Consider the following 12108-nt stretch of genomic DNA (forward strand, 5'->3'; position numbering starts at 1 on the left):
AACCGAGAGCTGATGGAGCCAGATGAGAAAGGCAGGAGGCGAGCCCCTCCGGTTGCGCGTCAGCATCCCCTCAAATAGGAATCCGCCGCTGTCACTTCTGCTCCACATACAGAGGGACGGACGACTGTAACCCCGATACAACAACTAAAGGCGAATTCCGTTTGGCATGCAGCTGTTTTTTTCATGTGATGTCAAAAGAAGAAGAGTAAGGTGAGGCTGTGAGGAGGCTGGAGCTTGGCAAAGAATGATAGTGAGGATCAAGGCGCGCTGTCCCAGGAGAACTCATCTGAAGAGCTGGCCCTGAGAGACCGGGATGCTCCTCTAACGCACCGGGGGGCGAGTGAGTACAACACATCTGATCTCTCTCTCTCTCTCTCTCTCTCTCTCTCTCTCTCTCTCTCTTCCATTTTGGTTCCACTTTTGGTGACATCTGGACAGTTTTGGGAGCGTTCAGCGCGCCTGTCTCTCTTTATCGCCTCTGAATTATTCCATACTCGATCCCACCTGTCTGATCAATCATTCATGGGCTTCTTAGTAAAGTGCAGCATAACCGGTTGGCCAGCGATGTGTGAAAGTTGCCTTGCTAATTTGGAAATGGTGCACTTCCCACCCCCTTTGCACACACCCGTAACTTAATGCATGCACGCATCAAGGTTTAATATCATGCAGTGCATTACAGTGGGTGATTGGGAGGTCGATCATGTCCCTTTTAAAGTTTTGATTAGAGTGAACATGTGTTGCACACTGCGGCCACGGTGTCGGTGCAAGGCTAATTAATAAAGCCTTTGTGAGGGGCTTTCCTATCACGGGCACTCATCATTAATCCGCTGATGGCCCGGAGGGCGTGGGTTGCTGTACGTGATGATAAGAGAAAAGGCACCAGTCCTACTTACACAGCAGGGTTGATTAATTATGGAGTCAGAACTGATGAACTCACTGACTGTTAGATGCACTAGAGGAGACACAGACATGTCAAACAGAAACTGGCTTTTAATCTCAGTGTAATGTTTAATTTTCACCATTGATCGGTGGCATTGAGGATTATTATTACCAAAATACAAGTTCTGTCTGTTAAGATGCATGTTTGATGTAAATTAATACCTTGAAATCACTTAGTATAGAAAGCAGCATTCTTCCCACAACTGTACCTCTAAATCAGGTGGTAATGATATTCTCACCTGTAATAAGCCATGGAGTGAAATGCTCACTGTGCTGCTGAATGTGTGGGTGTGAGTAGAACTTCTACAGCAGGCTCAGTGCATGTAGATGAATGAAATCCACTTACTATGCAGCAAGGGTTCCCATCTCCAGTGTGTGTGCGTGTGTGTATGAGTGTGCCTATGAGTGTGTATCTCACCTCATTACACTCATTGTGTTGACTTAAGCAGGAGGGTCACCCCTGAGGCCCGTTCTCCTGCCTTATTGAGGAGTGATGCCCTGAATTATACTCATGCTGATTGCGGGAGTACAGGAGCACACTGGGCAAGGCATTTTCAGCTTACGTGATAAGTTCACTGTTATGTTGACGGAAACCTCATGTGTGAACGTGATGTATATTTCCTGGCACAGATAAGTCAGTGTATTACGCAATCACCGGTGTGAAGCTGTCCCCCACTCACCACAAGTGCGTTTTGTTAAGAGGTGCTTAACTCTTGGATCTCGTATATTTCAAATTGGTGATGGAGCTCCAGCTCTGGTTCGAATTCTGGGCAATTATGTTCACGGCCTGCCTACGCACACTTTGTACAGGAGCTCCTCTATTCTTGGTCGTTCTACAAACTGACAAAAAACTCTCTCCCTTAAAGCCTGTGTACTGCATTTCTCCTGAGGCGTTCTCAATATTCTCCCTGTGTATGTATTAAACATCAAGCATGTCGAACTGCAGGCACGGGGCCGAGCACTTTAAGGCAGAGTCAGCCTTCTGTAGAGGGTGACAGAACAGTCAGATGGCCCCCACAGGGCAGAGAACAATTCCTGCTGCTGATGCACCCAAGGCGACAGGACTGGAGCGCTCCTTCCTCCTCCCTCCTCCCTTCCCTCTCATCCACCCTCAATCCCGTCATCCCTTCCCACCTTCATCTCATAGAAATAAACACACTCTCTCGGGTTCACTTGCACACCTGCACCTCGGCTTCTGTGCTCTGGCTCCCTTTCGTCTCGAACGCATACTTGCATACGCATTATGAAACATATGTTCTGTATTTATTAGTGGCGGTATAGTTCATAAATCATATACTGCTCTCACACATAGCCACACTGTACTTTCCCATACTAGCATATACCTTCTCATATCCACAATAATGTTTTATTTTGCTCACTATCATAATCTACATTCTCTCTCCTGCACACATACACTCAGTTGCCACCAGTTGCCAAGTAGGCAAACCTGTACAAACTCATGCAATTCAATACAGTTTAAAATAAGCATTTTATGGTGTTTATAATGTTCAGTTGTTGCACTCTCAGAGAGGTGTTAATTAAATTACATGTATTACCATTGAGATCATAGTTAGCGGTTTTTTACTCATACCTGCCAACACATTTCTCCCGTATTTGAAGGCCATCTCCCGGCATCCGCTGAACTTTATTATAATTAATCGTCGTACGAGTTGAGATGTTTATAACGTCACCCAATTTGCCAGATTGTCTATCAGACACAGCCCACACACTGCATACAATTTCAATCTGCCACCACAACCTGGCAACCACCACAACCCAATTCAAGGGGCATGTGTGCAGTGGCTCTCTTTTTTAATTATCTGCACCATTTATGAATGTCAATAGGGAGAACAAAAAATTGAAACACCTCTCAATATAATGTGGTCCAGTACAACACCACCCAGGGAGCAGAATTCACTTTTTTGTCCACTAGAGCAAATGGCTAGTGAATGTTCATATTTAACCAGCCACTCGCTAGATTACCATTGTTACCAAGCAGCTGTATTGAATTGCAATAGTTTGTGCAGGTGTACCCAATAAAGAGGCCATTGAATGTAAATGTCATATGCACTCTTATATACACGGTGTAACTAAACATGTTCAAACTGAAAGCAAAGAGAATGTTAGAGGAAGTGACATTGCATACAGAATCAATAGAAAGAGGACACTTCATAAACATACAGAAACAACAAGACAAAAGGGCTGGATGAAAATTACAGAACGAACTAGGGCTTTAGTCTGTTTCTATCTCTGTTTTGTGATTACTTAGAGTCACACAAACTAGCTAGCTAGCAGATGTACAGCCACTACACTGGCTGTTTTGGGTGAGTATACAGAGACTGCACAAACACAGTGAAAATATGCATGAATAAATCAAGACATACCAGAAAACTGTACAGTAAGAGAAAACAATAATGTACTGCGTGCGATTGAGAGTAGTAGAGTTTGTTAAACAGAATGATAGTATACTGTATACAAGAGAAAATGGCAGTATATGTTACTTAGAATAACTGTGTGGGAGAGTGAGTTTGATTGAAATGTAAATAGTATTGCACTTTCTGTTGCTGGTTGGCTAGCAGCCCTTTAAAACCATGAAGTGGAGACGGTAAGTAATCAGACAAATCATGGTTCTGGTGACCTTGCTTTTGTTCTAACAAAATGTGAATTTTAAGTTGTCCTTCAATGCTCTGTGGCTTGATTTAAATTCTCCTTGAAGCCATAACATTGCAAGGAATGCCGCTTATTGTAGTAGGTAAAGGGGTTTTTAAGAAGGCTGAAAACCAGTCAGAAACTGAGAATTTAAACTGCCTTCCTTTTCAATGAAACTACCTTCTTTTTCAAACAAAACACTCCCATTCTTTCTCACACTTTAACTTCTCTCAGACATATTTTCAGTCTCACTCTCACACGCCATCATTCTCTCTTACTGTGTAATTCTTTCTTATACAAACTACCATTCTATCTCATGTACACTAGAGTACAATAGGGTGTATGATGGTGTGTCTGTGAGTGAGAATTATAGTGATTATAAGAGAGAAGAGAGGGCACAGCGGCTCACTGTTATTTAGGGTTTTGAAAATGTCAGTCATTGTCTGTGGCCTTTGGTTGTAGAAAGGTGCAAAAGTGTGATGTGAGCATTACAGATCACAGAGTAAATGGTCTGTGAATCCTCAAAGTGTGCATGCACACATGTGTGTGTCCTTCTCAGCTGTGTGCATAATAGCTCTGGGATCGGGGGGCCATAGATTGGCCAGTCAGCCAGACAGATGTGCCCTAGCCTGGACTTGGAGTGTGGGGCTTCAAACTGGCCTGCCACCCAGCATTAGTGCCATGGATCCGTGACCAAAGAGCTCAGGGCACCAAAACTCACTGTCTGCATAAAATGCTCTCAATTATTAATGCTGTGTATAGGGCAATAAGAGGCATTGCAGAGGCCAAGGAAGGAAACAAGAAAATGGGCACTGAAGAAAGAAAGAAAGAAAGAAAGAAAGAAAGAAAGAAAGAAAGAGTCGACAAGGGATGAGAAGTAGATAGAAGTGTAATAAATAGGTGGGAAAAATATAATTATAATTTTTTTACTTGTGTGTCATCCAATGGTGAACTGAACATTGGCAATGAGCACACATAATACCACATTTAAACAAAATAAGATCACCATAGCAACCAGAGATCAAGAAAGTGATGTTGCAGCACATTGAGGATCCTTTCTTAGAAATGTAATAAAGAAAAAGGTTCCTCTTTTTCCCACACTAACAGTACATTGTATATTAAAATTCACACCAGTTATTGTGTCATATGTATGTATGTATAGTCCATACATTTAACATATAATTACACAGAATTGTCCTGTTAAGTACACGGGTAGTTTAGTATCCATCATCTCAATATGCACTAAATACATTTCAAGCTAGGTACAGCATTGCAGTAGCTTGCCATTAGAGTAGGAGCACTGTAATTCATAAGTATTGATTCATGCCTGAGCAGCATTACAGCATAATGTTCCTGAACATGACTAAGAGCAAACACAATAAATAAAGCAACAAAGGAAAAGTAGAGATTTACATATGTATGCTGTTAACTCCCCATTATGTCTAATGTGATACAATCACAGCACAAAATATGAAATAATGTGCTTGTTCTGAACATTGCAGTTCCATTGTTACATGTAGATAATGCACTCATTCTCTGTTCCCATTAAGCAGCCATCCGCATTAACTGAGAGAAAAAATGTTCCTCTCCTATAGTTTGTGCCAGCAGTTGGTGCTTTATTAACTAGAAACCAAATTTATTCTGCATTATTTGTTGGAATAACAGACTCACAGAGCTTAGAAGTATAGTCTCCACTCAGGAAATATTCCTTCAACCCTCAACTCATATTTAGTATTACCAGTGGTCTTTGATTTATTAGCCTTCTGGTGATGGTGTATGAAAACCTCTTTATTATATGCATGTATGTGTGGCTTTTCAGTTATCATTTATCACCGTCACTGTCACCTATGCCCCTTCACTTCCAAGCAAACGTAGGTGCCACTGCAGCCCCAGTTTGTGCCTCTCATGTGTTACCATTCGATTGAAGTCACAGAACTAAGCCTCCAATTATTCCGATCTTTGAAAAAAGGGGAAATGGATAATTACCATAAGATATTTTCAGAAATCCGCAAAGACTTCTAACAATCTACATTATGTACATATACTTTTATTGCATTTAATTAAAAGTGTCTGCTGAAGAGTGACAGGAAACGGGGGGAGACAGAGGGGATGGCACGCAGCAAGGGCCACAGATCGGAGTCAAACTCATTCATGTTTTGCTTTTGTTTTTCAAAAAAGCTCCATTATTTCATTCCGGCTACCTGGATTAGTTAATATAGCTGCAACTTAGGAAACAAATTATCCTTTTTTTTTTTTCATCCAAACGGTTAAAAGAGTCTTTGATGCCAGGGCAGAGGTACAGTAAGTGCTGGTAATGACCTTTGTTTTTTAAAGATCACCAGGTATTCGTTATTTGGAAAATCAGATGACTGAAATGTAAAGGTTATACATGAGGGGCATGTCAAAGTCCAAAAAGACATGGAGACCAGCACAACTTTCAATCAATCCATTAATCAAACTTCATTCATACAGTTCATTCATTAGTTCAAAGGGCTTCACAGAGGACTGACAAGCAAGAACATATGTGAAATTAAAACTACATTTAAAAAATAAATAAAACTGATTAAAAAGACAAAGTAAAAATAAAAATATTGAAAATAAAATACGAAAAAAAAGGTTTAAAACCTATAATAATAATAAAATAGAGTTAAATAAAAGATTAAAAGTTCAAAACAAACAAACAATAAGGGATTAAATAAAATAGAAATATTTTTTATAACATAAATACAATAAAATAAAGTAAATAATGTCTATAAATCATTCTTAATCAAAAGCCAGAGGAAGATGTAGGTTTTAAGTTTACATTTAACGTTATACGCCCCCTCTCCTTGTGCTTGAACCGAGGTACCACATAGACACAATTTTAAGTAATGTCAAATCAATCTTTTTATATTCATTGACCTAAGGAAATTTAATGTAGCGTGACCTTTTTCAGCGTTGTTTCAGTGTTCGGCGCCTCACTGAAAAAGCCCTCCAGCTACAAGAGGGTACTCTGTATTATTTTCCATTCTTAAAGTTTGTCACTTCTTGTGGGTGGAGAGGTGTTTATACCAACAACTGTTTAATCTGTGCAAACAGAGTGAATCATCTGGGTCTCATTAGCTGAGACAGGATGCTCCTCTCTATCGAACTTTTGCTCTGTGTTTTATGTTGCCACTTCGGCTTACTTTAATACGAAAATATAGCCTGCTCTTGCTTTAAGGAAGGGGGAGTGTTACAAAACAACTTTTCATGCTCTGATTTGGGTTGAAGGTCAGAACAGTGACTTGCTGGCTACAGGTGTGGTTCTTCGGACTTAGGTCCACACTTCTACGCAGCTAATGTAAAATCTGATTCTGCCTAAATACACAGAGTTGCAACAAACCAGAGTGGTAGTATAAGCGTGTTGCAGCTAGCAAACACAACTACTTTTAGTAATGGGCCTATTGCATCAGCACATGGAGATAATTCAATGATGCCATCATGTGCAGCAGCTAGATTGCTGGATGAAACCCTTCTTGTGAGTGAATATCTCAGCAAGAAATAATATAAAAAGGGAAACAGTAACTTTATACTCACAGACAATTAACTGTGACAAGGTTAACATTTATCCAATATGTGGTTGGTAATTTATGCTCATGCTTTGGTAAATGTTCTAATGCAGCTGTGATCAATTTGTTGTGACCGAATATATCTAGTTTGGTGATAAATAGACTATCAAGCCAGTCATATATCAGGACTGAGGAATATGATGCATAACAGGATGTAATATAGTATGTATGCAAGTATGTATATGTGTTTTCTACACCTTCCTAAGCCATCTGTCTGCATTTGCATATTAACAGTATGCATGTATGGTTTGCTGTAATTGGCAACACACCGTTATGGTAGAATGTGAGGTGTGTCACTCTGCTATAAATGCCCCTTCCTGTTTGAGACGCAGACAGTCGGTGTAAGCACGGGTGCGCACTGGTGGGCGAGTTCACCTTTGCAACAGTAGCTGCTTATCGATTCCTCCAACAGTCACACAGGTGTTAGCGATAGAAGATCAGCCTCTGCACTCAAAGAGCGAGAGGACAGCGGGGGCATTCATGCTGACTGGTGTATTTATTTATTCATTAACAGGCGGTTTGCTCCTCAGCTCCACCTCAGAGGACCATTTTCACCTGTTTCCCCTCCTGAGGTTTGAAATAGTGTTGAGTTTGGTATCAGATCTGTCTTGGGTGTGCAGGATCACACACACACACACACACACACACACACACACACACACACACACTGCAGCATGCCTCATGCCTACCATGAATGAGTGAGACTATAGGGACAATGGAAGCTGGAGGAAGAATGAAGGGTGGAGTCGAGGGCTCCTGGGACCACGGCAAGGCAGATCCTATATTGATTGGTTTAGTAAGAGAATCCTCCGGCTTTTAGTGGTGCTGCTTAATAAGAGTGGCTTGTGGAAAGAGAGATCACATCAGCTGAACTCCACTCCAGAGGCCGCCTTCGGCTTTAAAAAATAGTTCACAGTGAAATCAAAACATACCGTAAGCAAGAGAGGGCTAATCCATTTAAATTATAGCTTTTGGCACACAACAGCTTCCCAGATTTGAAAATATCTCTTTACACAAGGACTGGTGTCAAACACGTTGGCTTGATATTTTCTCTGCATGGTCAGTTATGATGTTCAGCTTTTCAAAAGTGAAGTAAAGGTCATAAACTCGATGTTGCAGTGCCAAATGTTGAGCACAGGTGTGTGATCTGCCCATAACAGACCTAAGCAAAACTACGCGTGTACTTATCACATAGCACATAGCAGGATCACACAGATCTCACAGTGGGTTTGTATGCTTGTCGCAATATGGATGTTGTGGTTTTTTGCATTGACATAGTCTTTTCTGCTGCACATACCCTATCTTGGTGTTAAGTCAAGAGCCTGGCTTCAGAGAAATACTGAGCTATTTTCGGAGGCAGCAGATTGCGTTAAGCGAGGAAGTGAAGTGACACAACTGGGGTTGAGATTTCTTGCTGCCTGAAAACCTTGAAAATATCTTTATTTAGTACTTCACTCCCCTGACACCTTGCAGATTGCACCTAGCTACCATCAGATAATGGGTAGCTACAGAGGGAAGCAGCACATCAAAGCCTGAAGATACGCAACCACATTACAATTCTTCTTTTTACTGTAAAATGACATTTTTAATCAGGAAGGCTGTTATCTCTTGGTCATTTAATGCTGTAACTGGCACAAAAATATATTTTTGTCATCATTTTGACATTTTAATGCATAGATTATTAATTTTTAAAGACTTTTACCAACTAATATAACTTTGAAGAATGTGGAACATATGATTCCTCTTTTGTGTGTGAGTGTGTTTTATTGAGAGTAGAGTTTGGACTATTTTGGGCTGTTTTTGATGATTTAATTTTATTATTTATGTATTCACCTCCACATGAAAGAGAGCTGAGGTCCCAAGTGGTCTCTGTCTTTTTTTCTCTCACACACTTTCCTTTTCTTTCATGCAAACACACACACACACACACACACACAAATCCATATTTATTTAGCTATTTGCTACCATTTTCGCAAGTGTCTGTCATTACTTTCAACACTTGTATTTTATTTAATGGGATCTATATACCTCCGACCTCCCTCTGTCAGAATTGAGCCGATGCAGTGAGCTCAAGTGTAATCTGATACGTGTGTGTGCGTATGTGTATGTGCAGTTCATCGTGTTTGCATGTGCTTGCACTTGTTTAATGAAAGCACCTGCTGGGTTTGTCCTGTTCATTCACCCATCTGATCGATAGCAAGCTGGGTCTTTCAGCGTGGTAGCTGTCATGGAATCTCTGCTAACCCAATTAACCAAACCGTGCACTAACCCAATTAGCAGAACCCCTGCACTACATTAACCTGCTTCACTGTCACACATACATCTTGCTGGCATGAAACATGCAAGGCCAGCAGGTCAAACACCAAGTGAAATCACTGCTGATATGATTTGCTTCTTTCTTACTGAGCAGCAATGCCTGTAAAATATTAATGTAATGTACTTTTTGGTCCCTTTTATGTTTTCCTCATTGAAATCCATTTGTTGAGAACACGCACATAACTAATATAACCAATCTTAGCACAACTGACTGTACCCAAACACTATACAGAGATTTAAACAGATATACACACAGATCGAAAAAACTTTGGGTTTTGGACTGTTGGTCGGGCAAAGCAATACATTTGAAGATGTCAAATTGAGCTGTGTGTATAAGTTATAATGGGCATTTTTCTAACATTTTTAAAACCGAACGATTAATTGAAATCCAAGTATGTAGCTCTGCGTGCACGTACAGTATATACATATAATGGACATACAGTGAATTTAAAGGTCCAATGTGTAACATTTGAAAGGATCTATTGGCAGAAATGGAATATAATATTCATAGGTACGTTTTCATCAGTGTATAATCACCGGAAAATAAGAATCGTGTTTTTGTTCATTTAAAATGAGCTGTTTTTATGTACAGAGAGAGCAGGTCCTCTTTCACAGGCCACTATGTTGAGCTGCCATGTTTCTACAGTAGCCCAGGACAAACCATACACTGTCTCTAGATAGGGTCTTTCACATTTTTTCATGTAGTTTCTCCTTAATCGCGCACTGTTTTAAAGTAAAGGTAAATCTGGTTTGAACAGTTATGAACTGGACTGTTTGCATTATAAATCATAAACAGTGAACTATAACACACTACCCAGAGCTATAAGATTGAATTGCATATGTTCAACTAGAGTAAATATTCACATCTAACATCACTCAACCAGGCAAATAACATAAAATAATGATGTTCTAACTTTTACACGTTTTCAGCTTTAAACACCACATATCATTTTCAGTGCAGCAGCAGGCTTTTCAGCTGGATCATATTAGTCATCTGTGACTTTTCTACTGTGTCAGAGGCAGTGAGTAGTGTAATGGATGAGCAGGCGTAGTAACTTGGCAGCAACTGAGCTAGAGTGGAGGTGTAAGGTAGGTGGCCTTGGACAAGAAGTGTAAAGACAGGCAGTATGACTCACCAAGAGAGGAGCCTGCATACTCCATTGAGAAGCAACCCACAGTGCTCTCTCTCTCTCTTGTCTCCTCTCCATCTGTGGTGCTGTGTAGGATACTCAGAGGGAGAGAGAGAGAGATAGGGAGAGTGATGGCAAACATGCATGTAGGTTAACATTTCAGAATTCACCTGGGGTAATGGTTTTTCCATAAGCTGCCATTGTTGTGGCTGACCCGGCTTTTAAGACTGAATCAAATCGATGGCTTTTCTGTCTGACGCTGGGAGGAGCAGGGAAGCCTCTCTCTGTCTGCACAGCCACGATAACACTGCTCAATGGGTACTAACCACCTTTCAAATGGAAATGGAATATACAGTGAAAATTAGACACAGTCATCTGGATGGTACTTGGTACTGGGGCTGTGAATGGGAGATGGTAGCTTGATGGTTGAAGGGTGTGTCGCGCTTTGGCTTTGTTGTGTCAGAGCACAGCTTTTACTGAGAAATCGAGGTTCATGTTGTGCTTTCTTCAAGGTCTGCTAAAATTTTGCACACCCAAACACACACTAACAGAAACAGCATTGCATATTGAGGCATGTAAGATTGGATGCAAGCTTGCAAGTGCAGAGAGTGACTCACCCAAAACCATGGGGGCGTGTGCCATAGACAGTATGCTAACTTACAGTATACACTCATCACAGTGCCAGTTCGTTCTTCCTGTGTGTCTCCCCATGTCTTCCTGTCTCTGTCTGTCTGTCTGTCTGTCTGTCTGTCTGTCTCTCTCTCTCCCTCTCCTCATCTCCTCGTCCCACCTCTCTCTATCCCTCATTAGCTTGCTTGCAAACACACATGCACACCCAGACAAAGTCAGGCTGAAGGGGGAGGATTCATAAATTGCTGACATAGAAAGCGAATGCTGTGATCAGATTGAGTACTGGCTCTGTCCCGTAAAACCCTTGGGGAATGGGTTTAAAATAAATCACTCATAGATTCTTCCTGCCCTAAAGATTAAAGTGGAGGGAAGTGTGTGTGAATGCATGTGTGTGTAAAATGAGACAGCTAAGTCTGTGTATTGTGTGTGTGTGTGTGTGTGTGTGTGTGTGTACACAACATGGGCATACAGTCTATGTGTCTGTGTGAGAGTTACAGACTGTAGAGATAATGAAAAGAGCCAATGGGTGTGCTGTGGTAAATGGCTGCATGGAAGTGTCGACATGTGTAACCGCTCCAATTGGCTCTCTGGAGTTGTCCTCGGGGAAATAAGGGCAGCAGCAAGCGGAGATAGGCTGCCACTGAAAGAGTTATGTGTCTGTCATATATGTGCACGTTTTCACTTGTTTTAAGTAAAAGATGGATGCAACAAATGTGCAAAATTCTTCATATTCTGTTGTAGGGTGTGTGGTTCGTTTTGTGTGTGTGTGTGTGTGTGTGTGTGCATATAACGAGGTTTAAATTTCTATCTCCTGTCTAATAGTTTGTCTTTGTGTGTGTAATTGTCTGTGTTTA

General features: G+C 41.0%; 1 protein-coding gene across 1 annotated transcript in view; it reads left to right on the forward strand.

Annotated features, from left to right (window-relative positions):
- Positions 1-12108, forward strand: part of LOC127377246 (uncharacterized) — a 38891-nt gene continuing 26783 nt past the window's right edge. The window contains exon 1 of the mRNA XM_051424967.1: positions 1-340. The gene's annotated coding sequence lies outside the window, so the exon portion shown is untranslated. The remainder of the gene's footprint in view (positions 341-12108) is intronic.

Source organism: Dicentrarchus labrax, unplaced genomic scaffold (assembly GCF_905237075.1).
Source record: "Dicentrarchus labrax unplaced genomic scaffold, dlabrax2021, whole genome shotgun sequence".
Taxonomy (NCBI): domain Eukaryota; kingdom Metazoa; phylum Chordata; class Actinopteri; family Moronidae; genus Dicentrarchus; species Dicentrarchus labrax.